Genomic DNA, 18,686 nt, shown 5'->3' on the forward strand with positions numbered 1-18,686 from the left:
GCAGAAACGGCCCCCGAAGACCTGCAGGCACTGGTGCCCATTGTAGCAGAGGCCCTCAGCCTTTGGACTCGGACGCCACCATCTGAGCGACACGCAACGGGGTGCACCCACCCTCCCTGGTGGTCTAGTGGTTAGGATTCGGCGCTCTCACCGCCGCGGCCCGGGTTCGATTCCCGGTCAGGGAAGGAGCTCTTTTAACAACTGACATTTTTATTTACAGCAATGCAGTTAACTGGCGACCGGAAATCTTGCTCCCAGATGCAGATTTGCGTGCACAAAATGGAGGAAGTGCCCTCAGCGCGACGCAAAACGTGTTTATGGCAGAGTCCCATTCATTCTCCTGTCGCTGCGGAAAGACTGCCCTTGACGCAAAAAAGGCAGCTTCCTTTTTCACCGCTGGAGAGAACCTATCTGCTCGGCCCTCCCCCTCTCTTCCCAGTCCCCCAATGGACTGGCCTTTGAGGCACCTGCAGGCATTGTGCACTCGGACACCACTGCCCGGCCTTCCCGAGCTGTCCAGCGGTCTCCCTGGTGGTCTAGTGGTTAGGCGGCCCGGGTTCGATTCCCGGTCAGGGAAGAGAGGCTTTTACTGAATGACATTTTTACAGAAATTCAAACAACTGCGTCTCAAAAAATATTTCTTTCAAATGTAGCTTCACTCACAGGCAATAGCGGCGTGGCTCCCCTGGCGGTAACTCCAAGCATCTTTTCAGCATGGTCCCTTACCGGAAGCTGTCGCCGCTAGAAGTGGGCCTGTGCCCCAAAAAGGAAGCTTTCTTTCTTCCAAAGCTGTAGAGAAAATATTAGTCCTGTCGCCCTGCCAAAGCCGAGCTCGCCCACCATCCCTAGCCTCATCAGACCAAGACCTTGCCCGGGACCCTGGGGCAGAGGGCTGCAGAAATGGTTGCGTACCGGTTTGGAGGAGAAAAGCAGGGGAGGGAGGGGTCGTAGCTGCTTGATTTGCATACAGAGCTGTGGTCTGCTGGGAAAGTGCAGCCTTTGGAGCTTGGCAAAGGCTTCGCAAGGGGCCCGAGCATTGCCCTCGCCCCGTTTGTTGACAGGTTCTCCTTCTATGGGCTGAAGGGCCCTGTAGCCTGATTTGAGGTTGGACGCTCTATTATTCACAGGGGTGTACCGGGCCTAGACGGTGACTGGCTGACCCGTCAGGGCATCGCCCGTTTGGAAGCCCGTTTCGGAAGCGGAGGCGGGAATCCCTGCCCAATTTTCTTTTGCGGTGGTAGGGCTGTTGGCGGGGTTGCACAAGCTCTGCCAACTTTGGCGGCTTAAGCTTGGGATGCGAGGGACATGGTACAAAAATGCAAAGGTTTTCCAGGAAAAGAGTCTACGGGTAACGATTCCTTGTTGCTCTTTTCAGGTGAACTCAAGCCTCAGGGCTTTGAGGTAGGGGCACTGCCTACAGACAGCAGGAAAGGGCTTGTGCGAAGCTGCTGCCGCATTTAGGTAAGAAGAGTAAAAACCTGTACCAGGAGTGGGGCTCGAACCCACGCGGACACTTGTCCATTGGATCTTAAGTCCAACGCCTTAACCACTCGGCCATCCTGGTGAGCTGCTGCAAAGGGCTTCGAATTGAATCTTTGCTGTTTCAGCAGCAGGCGAACAAGTGGAAAACCAGCCCAGAGTGCCCCCTGCAGGAGGTTGGATGGAATTGGCTTGCGAGCGGCAAACGTCTCTCGCTTAACAGCATTACAATAGCCTCCAGCTGACTGCAAGTACGGTTGCGGAAACCTCCCGGGTGCTGCAGTCGTTTCCCCGGTGGCCTAGTGGGGAGGATTTGGTGCTTTCACTGCCACGGGCCTGGCTTCGAGTCCCCGACCAGAGTGTGTGCTTTGAGTAAAGGTGGTCTAGGGCAGTCCAGAGGCAGGCTGAGCCTCGAAGGCTGGTGCAGGCCTTGGTGTGCGAGCCCGAAAAAAGGGCAGCTCCTATGTCATCCCTTCTTGCCCTCCGGCACTTGCTGTACAAGCAAAGCCCCCTTTGAACTCTGCATGGTAACCCTGCTGTGTCTCGCAGGCAATCATGGCCTGCCGCCTTTTAATAAACGTGCTCTCCCACGAAGCAGTTCTCCTAAGGAGGGTTAGTTGTGAGTGTGCATCTTCAGCGGCAGCCTCTAGGGGGAGCTTCAGCACTGACCCACAAAAGCTCATAGCGAGGAAGGCTGTCCTTTCAGGAGAGCAAGACAGGAATATCAGCGCTTGGAAGTGAAAGCGCAAACGTTCCCAAAGTGATGCTGTCTTCAATCTCTAAGCTCCCCTTTTCGCAGACCATCACAAGTGTTTTTGTTTTCTTTCTTTCTTTCTTTCTTTATTTCTTTATTTATTTATTTATTAGCAGAAACGGCCCCCGAAGACCTGCAGGCACTGGTGCCCATTGTAGCAGAGGCCCTCAGCCTTTGGACTCGGACGCCACCATCTGAGCGACACGCAACAGGGTGCACCCACCGTCCCTGGTGGTCTAGTGGTTAGGATTCGGCGCTCTCACCGCCGCGGCCCGGGTTCGATTCCCGGTCAGGGAAGGAGCTCTTTTAACAACTGACATTTTTATTTACAGCAATGCAGTTAACTGGCGACCGGAAATCTTGCTCCCAGATGCAGATTTGCGTGCACAAAATGGAGGAAGTGCCCTCAGCGCGACGCAAAACGTGTTTATGGCAGAGTCCCATTCATTCTCCTGTCGCTGCGGAAAGACTGCCCTTGACGCAAAAAAGGCAGCTTCCTTTTTCACCGCTGGAGAGAACCTATCTGCTCGGCCCTCCCCCTCTCTTCCCAGTCCCCCAATGGACTGGCCTTTGAGGCACCTGCAGGCATTGTGCACTCGGACACCACTGCCCGGCCTTCCCGAGCTGTCCAGCCGTCTCCCTGGTGGTCTAGTGGTTAGGATTCGGCGCTCTCACCGCCGCGGCCCGGGTTCGATTCCCGGTCAGGGAAGAGAGGCTTTTACTGAATGACATTTTTACAGAAATTCAAACAACTGCGTCTCAAAAAATATTTCTTTCAAATGTAGCTTCACTCACAGGCAATAGCGGCGTGGCTCCCCTGGCGGTAACTCCAAGCATCTTTTCAGCATGGTCCCTTACCGGAAGCTGTCGCCGCTAGAAGTGGGCCTGTGCCCCAAAAAGGAAGCTTTCTTTCTTCCAAAGCTGTAGAGAAAATATTAGTCCTGTCGCCCTGCCAAAGCCGAGCTCGCCCACCATCCCTAGCCTCATCAGACCAAGACCTTGCCCGGGACCCTGGGGCAGAGGGCTGCAGAAATGGTTGCGTACCGGTTTGGAGGAGAAAAGCAGGGGAGGGAGGGGTCGTAGCTGCTTGATTTGCATACAGAGCTGTGGTCTGCTGGGAAAGTGCAGCCTTTGGAGCTTGGCAAAGGCTTCGCAAGGGGCCCGAGCATTGCCCTCGCCCCGTTTGTTGACAGGTTCTCCTTCTATGGGCTGAAGGGCCCTGTAGCCTGATTTGAGGTTGGACGCTCTATTATTCACAGGGGTGTACCGGGCCTAGACGGTGACTGGCTGACCCGTCAGGGCATCGCCCGTTTGGAAGCCCGTTTCGGAAGCGGAGGCGGGAATCCCTGCCCAATTTTCTTTTGGGGTGGTAGGGCTGTTGGCGGGGTTGCACAAGCTCTGCCAACTTTGGCGGCTTAAGCTTGGGATGCGAGGGACATGGTACAAAAATGCAAAGGTTTTCCAGGAAAAGAGTCTACGGGTAACGATTCCTTGTTGCTCTTTTCAGGTGAACTCAAGCCTCAGGGCTTTGAGGTAGGGGCACTGCCTACAGACAGCAGGAAAGGGCTTGTGCGAAGCTGCTGCCGCATTTAGGTAAGAAGAGTAAAAACCTGTACCAGGAGTGGGGCTCGAACCCACGCGGACACTTGTCCATTGGATCTTAAGTCCAACGCCTTAACCACTCGGCCATCCTGGTGAGCTGCTGCAAAGGGCTTCGAATTGAATCTTTGCTGTTTCAGCAGCAGGCGAACAAGTGGAAAACCAGCCCAGAGTGCCCCCTGCAGGAGGTTGGATGGAATTGGCTTGCGAGCGGCAAACGTCTCTCACTTAACAGCATTACAATAGCCTCCAGCTGACTGCAAGTACGGTTGCGGAAACCTCCCGGGTGCTGCAGTCGTTTCCCCGGTGGCCTAGTGGTGAGGATTTGGTGCTTTCACTGCCACGGGCCTGGCTTCGAGTCCCCGACCAGAGTGTGTGCTTTGAGTAAAGGTGGTCTAGGGCAGTCCAGAGGCAGGCTGAGCCTCGAAGGCTGGTGCAGGCCTTGGTGTGCGAGCCCGAAAAAAGGGCAGCTCCTATGTCATCCCTTCTTGCCCTCCGGCACTTGCTGTACAAGCAAAGCCCCCTTTGAACTCTGCATGGTAACCCTGCTGTGTCTCGCAGGCAATCATGGCCTGCCGCCTTTTAATAAACGTGCTCTCCCACGAAGCAGTTCACCTAAGGAGGGTTAGTTGTGAGTGTGCATCTTCAGCGGCAGCCTCTAGGGGGAGCTTCAGCACTGACCCACAAAAGCTCATAGCGAGGAAGGCTGTCCTTTCAGGAGAGCAAGACAGGAATATCAGCGCTTGGAAGTGAAAGCGCAAACGTTCCCAAAGTGATGCCGTCTTCAATCTCTAAGCTCCCCTTTTCGCAGACCATCACAAGTGTTTTTGTTTTCTTTCTTTCTTTCTTTCTTTATTTCTTTATTTATTTATTTATTAGCAGAAACGGCCCCCGAAGACCTGCAGGCACTGGTGCCCATTGTAGCAGAGGCCCTCAGCCTTTGGACTCGGACGCCACCATCTGAGCGACACGCAACGGGGTGCACCCACCGTCCCTGGTGGTCTAGTGGTTAGGATTCCGCGGCCCGGGTTCGATTCCCGGTCAGGGAAGGAGCTCTTTTAACAACTGACATTTTTATTTACAGCAATGCAGTTAACTGGCGACCGGAAATCTTGCTCCCAGATGCAGATTTGCGTGCACAAAATGGAGGAAGTGCCCTCAGCGCGACGCAAAACGTGTTTATGGCAGAGTCCCATTCATTCTCCTGTCGCTGCGGAAAGACTGCCCTTGACGCAAAAAAGGCAGCTTCCTTTTTCACCGCTGGAGAGAACCTATCTGCTCGGCCCTCCCCCTCTCTTCCCAGTCCCCCAATGGACTGGCCTTTGAGGCACCTGCAGGCATTGTGCACTCGGACACCACTGCCCGGCCTTCCCGAGCTGTCCAGCGGTCTCCCTGGTGGTCTAGTGGTTAGGCGGCCCGGGTTCGATTCCCGGTCAGGGAAGAGAGGCTTTTACTGAATGACATTTTTACAGAAATTCAAACAACTGCGTCTCAAAAAATATTTCTTTCAAATGTAGCTTCACTCACAGGCAATAGCGGCGTGGCTCCCCTGGCGGTAACTCCAAGCATCTTTTCAGCATGGTCCCTTACCGGAAGCTGTCGCCGCTAGAAGTGGGCCTGTGCCCCAAAAAGGAAGCTTTCTTTCTTCCAAAGCTGTAGAGAAAATATTAGTCCTGTCGCCCTGCCAAAGCCGAGCTCGCCCACCATCCCTAGCCTCATCAGACCAAGACCTTGCCCGGGACCCTGGGGCAGAGGGCTGCAGAAATGGTTGCGTACCGGTTTGGAGGAGAAAAGCAGGGGAGGGAGGGGTCGTAGCTGCTTGATTTGCATACAGAGCTGTGGTCTGCTGGGAAAGTGCAGCCTTTGGAGCTTGGCAAAGGCTTCGCAAGGGGCCCGAGCATTGCCCTCGCCCCGTTTGTTGACAGGTTCTCCTTCTATGGGCTGAAGGGCCCTGTAGCCTGATTTGAGGTTGGACGCTCTATTATTCACAGGGGTGTACCGGGCCTAGACGGTGACTGGCTGACCCGTCAGGGCATCGCCCGTTTGGAAGCCCGTTTCGGAAGCCGTGAGGAAGCGGAGGCGGGAATCCCTGCCCAATTTTCTTTTGGGGTGGTAGGGCTGTTGGCGGGGTTGCACAAGCTCTGCCAACTTTGGCGGCTTAAGCTTGGGATGCGAGGGACATGGTACAAAAATGCAAAGGTTTTCCAGGAAAAGAGTCTACGGGCAACGATTCCTTGTTGCTCTTTTCAGGTGAACTCAAGCCTCAGGGCTTTGAGGTAGGGGCACTGCCTACAGACAGCAGGAAAGGGCTTGTGCGAAGCTGCTGCCGCATTTAGGTAAGAAGAGTAAAAACCTGTACCAGGAGTGGGGCTCGAACCCACGCGGACACTTGTCCATTGGATCTTAAGTCCAACGCCTTAACCACTCGGCCATCCTGGTGAGCTGCTGCAAAGGGCTTCGAATTGAATCTTTGCTGTTTCAGCAGCAGGCGAACAAGTGGAAAACCAGCCCAGAGTGCCCCCTGCAGGAGGTTGGATGGAATTGGCTTGCGAGCGGCAAACGTCTCTCGCTTAACAGCATTACAATAGCCTCCAGCTGACTGCAAGTACGGTTGCGGAAACCTCCCGGGTGCTGCAGTCGTTTCCCCGGTGGCCTAGTGGGGAGGATTTGGTGCTTTCACTGCCACGGGCCTGCCTTCGAGTCCCCGACCAGAGTGTGTGCTTTGAGTAAAGGTGGTCTAGGGCAGTCCAGAGGCAGGCTGAGCCTCGAAGGCTGGTGCAGGCCTTGGTGTGCGAGCCCGAAAAAAGGGCAGCTCCTATGTCATCCCTTCTTGCCCTCCGGCACTTGCTGTACAAGCAAAGCCCCCTTTGAACTCTGCATGGTAACCCTGCTGTGTCTCGCAGGCAATCATGGCCTGCCGCCTTTTAATAAACGTGCTCTCCCACGAAGCAGTTCTCCTAAGGAGGGTTAGTTGTGAGTGTGCATCTTCAGCGGCAGCCTCTAGGGGGAGCTTCAGCACTGACCCACAAAAGCTCATAGCGAGGAAGGCTGTCCTTTCAGGAGAGCAAGACAGGAATATCAGCGCTTGGAAGTGAAAGCGCAAACGTTCCCAAAGTGATGCTGTCTTCAATCTCTAAGCTCCCCTTTTCGCAGACCATCACAAGTGTTTTTGTTTTCTTTCTTTCTTTCTTTCTTTATTTCTTTATTTATTTATTTATTAGCAGAAACGGCCCCCGAAGACCTGCAGGCACTGGTGCCCATTGTAGCAGAGGCCCTCAGCCTTTGGACTCGGACGCCACCATCTGAGCGACACGCAACGGGGTGCACCCACCGTCCCTGGTGGTCTAGTGGTTAGGATTCGGCGCTCTCACCGCCGCGGCCCGGGTTCGATTCCCGGTCAGGGAAGGAGCTCTTTTAACAACTGACATTTTTATTTACAGCAATGCAGTTAACTGGCGACCGGAAATCTTGCTCCCAGATGCAGATTTGCGTGCACAAAATGGAGGAAGTGCCCTCAGCGCGACGCAAAACGTGTTTATGGCAGAGTCCCATTCATTCTCCTGTCGCTGCGGAAAGACTGCCCTTGACGCAAAAAAGGCAGCTTCCTTTTTCACCGCTGGAGAGAACCTATCTGCTCGGCCCTCCCCCTCTCTTCCCAGTCCCCCAATGGACTGGCCTTTGAGGCACCTGCAGGCATTGTGCACTCGGACACCACTGCCCGGCCTTCCCGAGCTGTCCAGCGGTCTCCCTGGTGGTCTAGTGGTTAGGATTCGGCGCTCTCACCGCCGCGGCCCGGGTTCGATTCCCGGTCAGGGAAGAGAGGCTTTTACTGAATGACATTTTTACAGAAATTCAAACAACTGCGTCTCAAAAAATATTTCTTTCAAATGTAGCTTCACTCACAGGCAATAGCGGCGTGGCTCCCCTGGCGGTAACTCCAAGCATCTTTTCAGCATGGTCCCTTACCGGAAGCTGTCGCCGCTAGAAGTGGGCCTGTGCCCCAAAAAGGAAGCTTTCTTTCTTCCAAAGCTGTAGAGAAAATATTAGTCCTGTCGCCCTGCCAAAGCCGAGCTCGCCCACCATCCCTAGCCTCATCAGACCAAGACCTTGCCCGGGACCCTGGGGCAGAGGGCTGCAGAAATGGTTGCGTACCGGTTTGGAGGAGAAAAGCAGGGGAGGGAGGGGTCGTAGCTGCTTGATTTGCATACAGAGCTGTGGTCTGCTGGGAAAGTGCAGCCTTTGGAGCTTGGCAAAGGCTTCGCAAGGGGCCCGAGCATTGCCCTCGCCCCGTTTGTTGACAGGTTCTCCTTCTATGGGCTGAAGGGCCCTCTAGCCTGATTTGAGGTTGGACGCTCTATTATTCACAGGGGTGTACCGGGCCTAGACGGTGACTGGCTGACCCGTCAGGGCATCGCCCGTTTGGAAGCCCGTTTCGGAAGCGGAGGCGGGAATCCCTGCCCAATTTTCTTTTGGGGTGGTAGGGCTGTTGGCGGGGTTGCACAAGCTCTGCCAACTTTGGCGGCTTAAGCTTGGGATGCGAGGGACATGGTACAAAAATGCAAAGGTTTTCCAGGAAAAGAGTCTACGGGCAACGATTCCTTGTTGCTCTTTTCAGGTGAACTCAAGCCTCAGGGCTTTGAGGTAGGGGCACTGCCTACAGACAGCAGGAAAGGGCTTGTGCGAAGCTGCTGCCGCATTTAGGTAAGAAGAGTAAAAACCTGTACCAGGAGTGGGGCTCGAACCCACGCGGACACTTGTCCACTGGATCTTAAGTCCAACGCCTTAACCACTCGGCCATCCTGGTGAGCTGCTGCAAAGGGCTTCGAATTGAATCTTTGCTGTTTCAGCAGCAGGCGAACAAGTGGAAAACCAGCCCAGAGTGCCCCCTGCAGGAGGTTGGATGGAATTGGCTTGCGAGCGGCAAACGTCTCTCACTTAACAGCATTACAATAGCCTCCAGCTGACTGCAAGTACGGTTGCGGAAACCTCCCGGGTGCTGCAGTCGTTTCCCCGGTGGCCTAGTGGTGAGGATTTGGTGCTTTCACTGCCACGGGCCTGGCTTCGAGTCCCCGACCAGAGTGTGTGCTTTGAGTAAAGGTGGTCTAGGGCAGTCCAGAGGCAGGCTGAGCCTCGAAGGCTGGTGCAGGCCTTGGTGTGCGAGCCCGAAAAAAGGGCAGCTCCTATGTCATCCCTTCTTGCCCTCCGGCACTTGCTGTACAAGCAAAGCCCCCTTTGAACTCTGCATGGTAACCCTGCTGTGTCTCGCAGGCAATCATGGCCTGCCGCCTTTTAATAAACGTGCTCTCCCACGAAGCAGTTCTCCTAAGGAGGGTTAGTTGTGAGTGTGCATCTTCAGCGGCAGCCTCTAGGGGGAGCTTCAGCACTGACCCACAAAAGCTCATAGCGAGGAAGGCTGTCCTTTCAGGAGAGCAAGACAGGAATATCAGCGCTTGGAAGTGAAAGCGCAAACGTTCCCAAAGTGATGCCGTCTTCAATCTCTAAGCTCCCCTTTTCGCAAACCATCACAAGTGTTTTTGTTTTCTTTCTTTCTTTCTTTCTTTATTTCTTTATTTATTTATTTATTAGCAGAAACGGCCCCCGAAGACCTGCAGGCACTGGTGCCCATTGTAGCAGAGGCCCTCAGCCTTTGGACTCGGACGCCACCATCTGAGCGACACGCAACGGGGTGCACCCACCGTCCCTGGTGGTCTAGTGGTTAGGATTCGGCGCTCTCACCGCCGCGGCCCGGGTTCGATTCCCGGTCAGGGAAGGAGCTCTTTTAACAACTGACATTTTTATTTACAGCAATGCAGTTAACTGGCGACCGGAAATCTTGCTCCCAGATGCAGATTTGCGTGCACAAAATGGAGGAAGTGCCCTCAGCGCGACGCAAAACGTGTTTATGGCAGAGTCCCATTCATTCTCCTGTCGCTGCGGAAAGACTGCCCTTGACGCAAAAAAGGCAGCTTCCTTTTTCACCGCTGGAGAGAACCTATCTGCTCGGCCCTCCCCCTCTCTTCCCAGTCCCCCAATGGACTGGCCTTTGAGGCACCTGCAGGCATTGTGCACTCGGACACCACTGCCCGGCCTTCCCGAGCTGTCCAGCGGTCTCCCTGGTGGTCTAGTGGTTAGGCAGCCCGGGTTCGATTCCCGGTCAGGGAAGAGAGGCTTTTACTGAATGACATTTTTACAGAAATTCAAACAACTGCGTCTCAAAAAATATTTCTTTCAAATGTAGCTTCACTCACAGGCAATAGCGGCGTGGCTCCCCTGGCGGTAACTCCAAGCATCTTTTCAGCATGGTCCCTTACCGGAAGCTGTCGCCGCTAGAAGTGGGCCTGTGCCCCAAAAAGGAAGCTTTCTTTCTTCCAAAGCTGTAGAGAAAATATTAGTCCTGTCGCCCTGCCAAAGCCGAGCTCGCCCACCATCCCTAGCCTCATCAGACCAAGACCTTGCCCGGGACCCTGGGGCAGAGGGCTGCAGAAATGGTTGCGTACCGGTTTGGAGGAGAAAAGCAGGGGAGGGAGGGGTCGTAGCTGCTTGATTTGCATACAGAGCTGTGGTCTGCTGGGAAAGTGCAGCCTTTGGAGCTTGGCAAAGGCTTCGCAAGGGGCCCGAGCATTGCCCTCGCCCCGTTTGTTGACAGGTTCTCCTTCTATGGGCTGAAGGGCCCTGTAGCCTGATTTGAGGTTGGACGCTCTATTATTCACAGGGGTGTACCGGGCCTAGACGGTGACTGGCTGACCCGTCAGGGCATCGCCCGTTTGGAAGCCCGTTTCGGAAGCCGTGAGGAAGCGGAGGCGGGAATCCCTGCCCAATTTTCTTTTGGGGTGGTAGGGCTGTTGGCGGGGTTGCACAAGCTCTGCCAACTTTGGCGGCTTAAGCTTGGGATGCGAGGGACATGGTACAAAAATGCAAAGGTTTTCCAGGAAAAGAGTCTACGGGCAACGATTCCTTGTTGCTCTTTTCAGGTGAACTCAAGCCTCAGGGCTTTGAGGTAGGGGCACTGCCTACAGACAGCAGGAAAGGGCTTGTGCGAAGCTGCTGCCGCATTTAGGTAAGAAGAGTAAAAACCTGTACCAGGAGTGGGGCTCGAACCCACGCGGACACTTGTCCATTGGATCTTAAGTCCAACGCCTTAACCACTCGGCCATCCTGGTGAGCTGCTGCAAAGGGCTTCGAATTGAATCTTTGCTGTTTCAGCAGCAGGCGAACAAGTGGAAAACCAGCCCAGAGTGCCCCCTGCAGGAGGTTGGATGGAATTGGCTTGCGAGCGGCAAACGTCTCTCGCTTAACAGCATTACAATAGCCTCCAGCTGACTGCAAGTACGGTTGCGGAAACCTCCCGGGTGCTGCAGTCGTTTCCCCGGTGGCCTAGTGGGGAGGATTTGGTGCTTTCACTGCCACGGGCCTGCCTTCGAGTCCCCGACCAGAGTGTGTGCTTTGAGTAAAGGTGGTCTAGGGCAGTCCAGAGGCAGGCTGAGCCTCGAAGGCTGGTGCAGGCCTTGGTGTGCGAGCCCGAAAAAAGGGCAGCTCCTATGTCATCCCTTCTTGCCCTCCGGCACTTGCTGTACAAGCAAAGCCCCCTTTGAACTCTGCATGGTAACCCTGCTGTGTCTCGCAGGCAATCATGGCCTGCCGCCTTTTAATAAACGTGCTCTCCCACGAAGCAGTTCTCCTAAGGAGGGTTAGTTGTGAGTGTGCATCTTCAGCGGCAGCCTCTAGGGGGAGCTTCAGCACTGACCCACAAAAGCTCATAGCGAGGAAGGCTGTCCTTTCAGGAGAGCAAGACAGGAATATCAGCGCTTGGAAGTGAAAGCGCAAACGTTCCCAAAGTGATGCTGTCTTCAATCTCTAAGCTCCCCTTTTCGCAGACCATCACAAGTGTTTTTGTTTTCTTTCTTTCTTTCTTTCTTTATTTCTTTATTTATTTATTTATTAGCAGAAACGGCCCCCGAAGACCTGCAGGCACTGGTGCCCATTGTAGCAGAGGCCCTCAGCCTTTGGACTCGGACGCCACCATCTGAGCGACACGCAACGGGGTGCACCCACCGTCCCTGGTGGTCTAGTGGTTAGGATTCGGCGCTCTCACCGCCGCGGCCCGGGTTCGATTCCCGGTCAGGGAAGGAGCTCTTTTAACAACTGACATTTTTATTTACAGCAATGCAGTTAACTGGCGACCGGAAATCTTGCTCCCAGATGCAGATTTGCGTGCACAAAATGGAGGAAGTGCCCTCAGCGCGACGCAAAACGTGTTTATGGCAGAGTCCCATTCATTCTCCTGTCGCTGCGGAAAGACTGCCCTTGACGCAAAAAAGGCAGCTTCCTTTTTCACCGCTGGAGAGAACCTATCTGCTCGGCCCTCCCCCTCTCTTCCCAGTCCCCCAATGGACTGGCCTTTGAGGCACCTGCAGGCATTGTGCACTCGGACACCACTGCCCGGCCTTCCCGAGCTGTCCAGCGGTCTCCCTGGTGGTCTAGTGGTTAGGATTCGGCGCTCTCACCGCCGCGGCCCGGGTTCGATTCCCGGTCAGGGAAGAGAGGCTTTTACTGAATGACATTTTTACAGAAATTCAAACAACTGCGTCTCAAAAAATATTTCTTTCAAATGTAGCTTCACTCACAGGCAATAGCGGCGTGGCTCCCCTGGCGGTAACTCCAAGCATCTTTTCAGCATGGTCCCTTACCGGAAGCTGTCGCCGCTAGAAGTGGGCCTGTGCCCCAAAAAGGAAGCTTTCTTTCTTCCAAAGCTGTAGAGAAAATATTAGTCCTGTCGCCCTGCCAAAGCCGAGCTCGCCCACCATCCCTAGCCTCATCAGACCAAGACCTTGCCCGGGACCCTGGGGCAGAGGGCTGCAGAAATGGTTGCGTACCGGTTTGGAGGAGAAAAGCAGGGGAGGGAGGGGTCGTAGCTGCTTGATTTGCATACAGAGCTGTGGTCTGCTGGGAAAGTGCAGCCTTTGGAGCTTGGCAAAGGCTTCGCAAGGGGCCCGAGCATTGCCCTCGCCCCGTTTGTTGACAGGTTCTCCTTCTATGGGCTGAAGGGCCCTCTAGCCTGATTTGAGGTTGGACGCTCTATTATTCACAGGGGTGTACCGGGCCTAGACGGTGACTGGCTGACCCGTCAGGGCATCGCCCGTTTGGAAGCCCGTTTCGGAAGCGGAGGCGGGAATCCCTGCCCAATTTTCTTTTGGGGTGGTAGGGCTGTTGGCGGGGTTGCACAAGCTCTGCCAACTTTGGCGGCTTAAGCTTGGGATGCGAGGGACATGGTACAAAAATGCAAAGGTTTTCCAGGAAAAGAGTCTACGGGCAACGATTCCTTGTTGCTCTTTTCAGGTGAACTCAAGCCTCAGGGCTTTGAGGTAGGGGCACTGCCTACAGACAGCAGGAAAGGGCTTGTGCGAAGCTGCTGCCGCATTTAGGTAAGAAGAGTAAAAACCTGTACCAGGAGTGGGGCTCGAACCCACGCGGACACTTGTCCATTGGATCTTAAGTCCAACGCCTTAACCACTCGGCCATCCTGGTGAGCTGCTGCAAAGGGCTTCGAATTGAATCTTTGCTGTTTCAGCAGCAGGCGAACAAGTGGAAAACCAGCCCAGAGTGCCCCCTGCAGGAGGTTGGATGGAATTGGCTTGCGAGCGGCAAACGTCTCTCACTTAACAGCATTACAATAGCCTCCAGCTGACTGCAAGTACGGTTGCGGAAACCTCCCGGGTGCTGCAGTCGTTTCCCCGGTGGCCTAGTGGTGAGGATTTGGTGCTTTCACTGCCACGGGCCTGGCTTCGAGTCCCCGACCAGAGTGTGTGCTTTGAGTAAAGGTGGTCTAGGGCAGTCCAGAGGCAGGCTGAGCCTCGAAGGCTGGTGCAGGCCTTGGTGTGCGAGCCCGAAAAAAGGGCAGCTCCTATGTCATCCCTTCTTGCCCTCCGGCACTTGCTGTACAAGCAAAGCCCCCTTTGAACTCTGCATGGTAACCCTGCTGTGTCTCGCAGGCAATCATGGCCTGCCGCCTTTTAATAAACGTGCTCTCCCACGAAGCAGTTCTCCTAAGGAGGGTTAGTTGTGAGTGTGCATCTTCAGCGGCAGCCTCTAGGGGGAGCTTCAGCACTGACCCACAAAAGCTCATAGCGAGGAAGGCTGTCCTTTCAGGAGAGCAAGACAGGAATATCAGCGCTTGGAAGTGAAAGCGCAAACGTTCCCAAAGTGATGCCGTCTTCAATCTCTAAGCTCCCCTTTTCGCAAACCATCACAAGTGTTTTTGTTTTCTTTCTTTCTTTCTTTCTTTATTTCTTTATTTATTTATTTATTAGCAGAAACGGCCCCCGAAGACCTGCAGGCACTGGTGCCCATTGTAGCAGAGGCCCTCAGCCTTTGGACTCGGACGCCACCATCTGAGCGACACGCAACGGGGTGCACCCACCGTCCCTGGTGGTCTAGTGGTTAGGATTCGGCGCTCTCACCGCCGCGGCCCGGGTTCGATTCCCGGTCAGGGAAGGAGCTCTTTTAACAACTGACATTTTTATTTACAGCAATGCAGTTAACTGGCGACCGGAAATCTTGCTCCCAGATGCAGATTTGCGTGCACAAAATGGAGGAAGTGCCCTCAGCGCGACGCAAAACGTGTTTATGGCAGAGTCCCATTCATTCTCCTGTCGCTGCGGAAAGACTGCCCTTGACGCAAAAAAGGCAGCTTCCTTTTTCACCGCTGGAGAGAACCTATCTGCTCGGCCCTCCCCCTCTCTTCCCAGTCCCCCAATGGACTGGCCTTTGAGGCACCTGCAGGCATTGTGCACTCGGACACCACTGCCCGGCCTTCCCGAGCTGTCCAGCGGTCTCCCTGGTGGTCTAGTGGTTAGGCGGCCCGGGTTCGATTCCCGGTCAGGGAAGAGAGGCTTTTACTGAATGACATTTTTACAGAAATTCAAACAACTGCGTCTCAAAAAATATTTCTTTCAAATGTAGCTTCACTCACAGGCAATAGCGGCGTGGCTCCCCTGGCGGTAACTCCAAGCATCTTTTCAGCATGGTCCCTTACCGGAAGCTGTCGCCGCTAGAAGTGGGCCTGTGCCCCAAAAAGGAAGCTTTCTTTCTTCCAAAGCTGTAGAGAAAATATTAGTCCTGTCGCCCTGCCAAAGCCGAGCTCGCCCACCATCCCTAGCCTCATCAGACCAAGACCTTGCCCGGGACCCTGGGGCAGAGGGCTGCAGAAATGGTTGCGTACCGGTTTGGAGGAGAAAAGCAGGGGAGGGAGGGGTCGTAGCTGCTTGATTTGCATACAGAGCTGTGGTCTGCTGGGAAAGTGCAGCCTTTGGAGCTTGGCAAAGGCTTCGCAAGGGGCCCGAGCATTGCCCTCGCCCCGTTTGTTGACAGGTTCTCCTTCTATGGGCTGAAGGGCCCTGTAGCCTGATTTGAGGTTGGACGCTCTATTATTCACAGGGGTGTACCGGGCCTAGACGGTGACTGGCTGACCCGTCAGGGCATCGCCCGTTTGGAAGCCCGTTTCGGAAGCCGTGAGGAAGCGGAGGCGGGAATCCCTGCCCAATTTTCTTTTGGGGTGGTAGGGCTGTTGGCGGGGTTGCACAAGCTCTGCCAACTTTGGCGGCTTAAGCTTGGGATGCGAGGGACATGGTACAAAAATGCAAAGGTTTTCCAGGAAAAGAGTCTACGGGCAACGATTCCTTGTTGCTCTTTTCAGGTGAACTCAAGCCTCAGGGCTTTGAGGTAGGGGCACTGCCTACAGACAGCAGGAAAGGGCTTGTGCGAAGCTGCTGCCGCATTTAGGTAAGAAGAGTAAAAACCTGTACCAGGAGTGGGGCTCGAACCCACGCGGACACTTGTCCATTGGATCTTAAGTCCAACGCCTTAACCACTCGGCCATCCTGGTGAGCTGCTGCAAAGGGCTTCGAATTGAATCTTTGCTGTTTCAGCAGCAGGCGAACAAGTGGAAAACCAGCCCAGAGTGCCCCCTGCAGGAGGTTGGATGGAATTGGCTTGCGAGCGGCAAACGTCTCTCGCTTAACAGCATTACAATAGCCTCCAGCTGACTGCAAGTACGGTTGCGGAAACCTCCCGGGTGCTGCAGTCGTTTCCCCGGTGGCCTAGTGGGGAGGATTTGGTGCTTTCACTGCCACGGGCCTGCCTTCGAGTCCCCGACCAGAGTGTGTGCTTTGAGTAAAGGTGGTCTAGGGCAGTCCAGAGGCAGGCTGAGCCTCGAAGGCTGGTGCAGGCCTTGGTGTGCGAGCCCGAAAAAAGGGCAGCTCCTATGTCATCCCTTCTTGCCCTCCGGCACTTGCTGTACAAGCAAAGCCCCCTTTGAACTCTGCATGGTAACCCTGCTGTGTCTCGCAGGCAATCATGGCCTGCCGCCTTTTAATAAACGTGCTCTCCCACGAAGCAGTTCTCCTAAGGAGGGTTAGTTGTGAGTGTGCATCTTCAGCGGCAGCCTCTAGGGGGAGCTTCAGCACTGACCCACAAAAGCTCATAGCGAGGAAGGCTGTCCTTTCAGGAGAGCAAGACAGGAATATCAGCGCTTGGAAGTGAAAGCGCAAACGTTCCCAAAGTGATGCTGTCTTCAATCTCTAAGCTCCCCTTTTCGCAGACCATCACAAGTGTTTTTGTTTTCTTTCTTTCTTTCTTTCTTTATTTCTTTATTTATTTATTTATTAGCAGAAACGGCCCCCGAAGACCTGCAGGCACTGGTGCCCATTGTAGCAGAGGCCCTCAGCCTTTGGACTCGGACGCCACCATCTGAGCGACACGCAACGGGGTGCACCCACCGTCCCTGGTGGTCTAGTGGTTAGGATTCGGCGCTCTCACCGCCGCGGCCCGGGTTCGATTCCCGGTCAGGGAAGGAGCTCTTTTAACAACTGACATTTTTATTTACAGCAATGCAGTTAACTGGCGACCGGAAATCTTGCTCCCAGATGCAGATTTGCGTGCACAAAATGGAGGAAGTGCCCTCAGCGCGACGCAAAACGTGTTTATGGCAGAGTCCCATTCATTCTCCTGTCGCTGCGGAAAGACTGCCCTTGACGCAAAAAAGGCAGCTTCCTTTTTCACCGCTGGAGAGAACCTATCTGCTCGGCCCTCCCCCTCTCTTCCCAGTCCCCCAATGGACTGGCCTTTGAGGCACCTGCAGGCATTGTGCACTCGGACACCACTGCCCGGCCTTCCCGAGCTGTCCAGCGGTCTCCCTGGTGGTCTAGTGGTTAGGATTCGGCGCTCTCACCGCCGCGGCCCGGGTTCGATTCCCGGTCAGGGAAGAGAGGCTTTTACTGAATGACATTTTTACAGAAATTCAAACAACTGCGTCTCAAAAAATATTTCTTTCAAATGTAGCTTCACTCACAGGCAATAGCGGCGTGGCTCCCCTGGCGGTAACTCCAAGCATCTTTTCAGCATGGTCCCTTACCGGAAGCTGTCGCCGCTAGAAGTGGGCCTGTGCCCCAAAAAGGAAGCTTTCTTTCTTCCAAAGCTGTAGAGAAAATATTAGTCCTGTCGCCCTGCCAAAGCCGAGCTCGCCCACCATCCCTAGCCTCATCAGACCAAGACCTTGCCCGGGACCCTGGGGCAGAGGGCTGCAGAAATGGTTGCGTACCGGTTTGGAGGAGAAAAGCAGGGGAGGGAGGGGTCGTAGCTGCTTGATTTGCATACAGAGCTGTGGTCTGCTGGGAAAGTGCAGCCTTTGGAGCTTGGCAAAGGCTTCGCAAGGGGCCCGAGCATTGCCCTCGCCCCGTTTGTTGACAGGTTCTCCTTCTATGGGCTGAAGGGCCCTCTAGCCTGATTTGAGGTTGGACGCTCTATTATTCACAGGGGTGTACCGGGCCTAGACGGTGACTGGCTGACCCGTCAGGGCATCGCCCGTTTGGAAGCCCGTTTCGGAAGCGGAGGCGGGAATCCCTGCCCAATTTTCTTTTGGGGTGGTAGGGCTGTTGGCGGGGTTGCACAAGCTCTGCCAACTTTGGCGGCTTAAGCTTGGGATGCGAGGGACATGGTACAAAAATGCAAAGGTTTTCCAGGAAAAGAGTCTACGGGCAACGATTCCTTGTTGCTCTTTTCAGGTGAACTCAAGCCTCAGGGCTTTGAGGTAGGGGCACTGCCTACAGACAGCAGGAAAGGGCTTGTGCGAAGCTGCTGCCGCATTTAGGTAAGAAGAGTAAAAACCTGTACCAGGAGTGGGGCTCGAACCCACGCGGACACTTGTCCATTGGATCTTAAGTCCAACGCCTTAACCACTCGGCCATCCTGGTGAGCTGCTGCAAAGGGCTTCGAATTGAATCTTTGCTGTTTCAGCAGCAGGCGAACAAGTGGAAAACCAGCCCAGAGTGCCCCCTGCAGGAGGTTGGATGGAATTGGCTTGCGAGCGGCAAACGTCTCTCGCTTAACAGCATTACAATAGCCTCCAGCTGACTGCAAGTACGGTTGCGGAAACCTCCCGGGTGCTGCAGTCGTTTCCCCGGTGGCCTAGTGGGGAGGATTTGGTGCTTTCACTGCCACGGGCCTGGCTTCGAGTCCCCGACCAGAGTGTGTGCTTTGAGTAAAGGTGGTCTAGGGCAGTCCAGAGGCAGGCTGAGCCTCGAAGGCTGGTGCAGGCCTTGGTGTGCGAGCCCGAAAAAAGGGCAGCTCCTATGTCATCCCTTCTTGCCCTCCGGCACTTGCTGTACAAGCAAAGCCCCCTTTGAACTCTGCATGGTAACCCTGCTGTGTCTCGCAGGCAATCATGGCCTGCCGCCTTTTAATAAACGTGCTCTCCCACGAAGCAGTTCTCCTAAGGAGGGTTAGTTGTGAGTGTGCATCTTCAGCGGCAGCCTCTAGGGGGAGCTTCAGCACTGACCCACAAAAGCTCATAGCGAGGAAG

The 18,686-nt window shown here is 54.7% G+C and overlaps 19 non-coding genes across 19 annotated transcripts; 11 read left to right on the forward strand and 8 right to left on the reverse strand.

The window, feature by feature from the left end:
- The first annotated feature begins 113 nt into the window (after positions 1-113).
- Positions 114-185, forward strand: TRNAE-CUC (transfer RNA glutamic acid (anticodon CUC)). Its single transcript has one exon. It is a non-coding gene; the product is annotated as a tRNA-Glu (tRNA).
- Positions 186-1,481: 1,296 nt separating this feature from the next.
- TRNAL-UAA (transfer RNA leucine (anticodon UAA)) lies at positions 1,482-1,564 on the reverse strand. The gene has a single exon. It is a non-coding gene; the product is annotated as a tRNA-Leu (tRNA).
- Positions 1,565-2,458: 894 nt separating this feature from the next.
- TRNAE-CUC (transfer RNA glutamic acid (anticodon CUC)) lies at positions 2,459-2,530 on the forward strand. Its single transcript has one exon. It is a non-coding gene; the product is annotated as a tRNA-Glu (tRNA).
- Positions 2,531-2,870: 340 nt separating this feature from the next.
- TRNAE-CUC (transfer RNA glutamic acid (anticodon CUC)) lies at positions 2,871-2,942 on the forward strand. The gene has a single exon. It is a non-coding gene; the product is annotated as a tRNA-Glu (tRNA).
- A 904-nt stretch (positions 2,943-3,846) lies between these two features.
- TRNAL-UAA (transfer RNA leucine (anticodon UAA)) lies at positions 3,847-3,929 on the reverse strand. Its single transcript has one exon. It is a non-coding gene; the product is annotated as a tRNA-Leu (tRNA).
- Positions 3,930-6,188: 2,259 nt separating this feature from the next.
- On the reverse strand, positions 6,189-6,271 carry TRNAL-UAA (transfer RNA leucine (anticodon UAA)). The gene has a single exon. It is a non-coding gene; the product is annotated as a tRNA-Leu (tRNA).
- Positions 6,272-7,165: 894 nt separating this feature from the next.
- On the forward strand, positions 7,166-7,237 carry TRNAE-CUC (transfer RNA glutamic acid (anticodon CUC)). The gene has a single exon. It is a non-coding gene; the product is annotated as a tRNA-Glu (tRNA).
- A 340-nt stretch (positions 7,238-7,577) lies between these two features.
- TRNAE-CUC (transfer RNA glutamic acid (anticodon CUC)) lies at positions 7,578-7,649 on the forward strand. Its single transcript has one exon. It is a non-coding gene; the product is annotated as a tRNA-Glu (tRNA).
- A 904-nt stretch (positions 7,650-8,553) lies between these two features.
- TRNAL-UAA (transfer RNA leucine (anticodon UAA)) lies at positions 8,554-8,636 on the reverse strand. The gene has a single exon. It is a non-coding gene; the product is annotated as a tRNA-Leu (tRNA).
- Positions 8,637-9,530: 894 nt separating this feature from the next.
- TRNAE-CUC (transfer RNA glutamic acid (anticodon CUC)) lies at positions 9,531-9,602 on the forward strand. Its single transcript has one exon. It is a non-coding gene; the product is annotated as a tRNA-Glu (tRNA).
- A 1,307-nt stretch (positions 9,603-10,909) lies between these two features.
- Positions 10,910-10,992, reverse strand: TRNAL-UAA (transfer RNA leucine (anticodon UAA)). Its single transcript has one exon. It is a non-coding gene; the product is annotated as a tRNA-Leu (tRNA).
- Positions 10,993-11,886: 894 nt separating this feature from the next.
- On the forward strand, positions 11,887-11,958 carry TRNAE-CUC (transfer RNA glutamic acid (anticodon CUC)). Its single transcript has one exon. It is a non-coding gene; the product is annotated as a tRNA-Glu (tRNA).
- Positions 11,959-12,298: 340 nt separating this feature from the next.
- Positions 12,299-12,370, forward strand: TRNAE-CUC (transfer RNA glutamic acid (anticodon CUC)). Its single transcript has one exon. It is a non-coding gene; the product is annotated as a tRNA-Glu (tRNA).
- A 904-nt stretch (positions 12,371-13,274) lies between these two features.
- TRNAL-UAA (transfer RNA leucine (anticodon UAA)) lies at positions 13,275-13,357 on the reverse strand. Its single transcript has one exon. It is a non-coding gene; the product is annotated as a tRNA-Leu (tRNA).
- An 894-nt stretch (positions 13,358-14,251) lies between these two features.
- TRNAE-CUC (transfer RNA glutamic acid (anticodon CUC)) lies at positions 14,252-14,323 on the forward strand. The gene has a single exon. It is a non-coding gene; the product is annotated as a tRNA-Glu (tRNA).
- Positions 14,324-15,630: 1,307 nt separating this feature from the next.
- Positions 15,631-15,713, reverse strand: TRNAL-UAA (transfer RNA leucine (anticodon UAA)). The gene has a single exon. It is a non-coding gene; the product is annotated as a tRNA-Leu (tRNA).
- Positions 15,714-16,607: 894 nt separating this feature from the next.
- TRNAE-CUC (transfer RNA glutamic acid (anticodon CUC)) lies at positions 16,608-16,679 on the forward strand. Its single transcript has one exon. It is a non-coding gene; the product is annotated as a tRNA-Glu (tRNA).
- A 340-nt stretch (positions 16,680-17,019) lies between these two features.
- TRNAE-CUC (transfer RNA glutamic acid (anticodon CUC)) lies at positions 17,020-17,091 on the forward strand. The gene has a single exon. It is a non-coding gene; the product is annotated as a tRNA-Glu (tRNA).
- A 904-nt stretch (positions 17,092-17,995) lies between these two features.
- Positions 17,996-18,078, reverse strand: TRNAL-UAA (transfer RNA leucine (anticodon UAA)). Its single transcript has one exon. It is a non-coding gene; the product is annotated as a tRNA-Leu (tRNA).
- Positions 18,079-18,686: the final 608 nt, after the last annotated feature.

The sequence above is a fragment of the Ambystoma mexicanum genome, chromosome 5p, assembly GCF_040938575.1.
Source record: "Ambystoma mexicanum isolate Mex_15411 chromosome 5p, UKY_AmexF1_1, whole genome shotgun sequence".
Classification (NCBI taxonomy): domain Eukaryota; kingdom Metazoa; phylum Chordata; class Amphibia; order Caudata; family Ambystomatidae; genus Ambystoma; species Ambystoma mexicanum.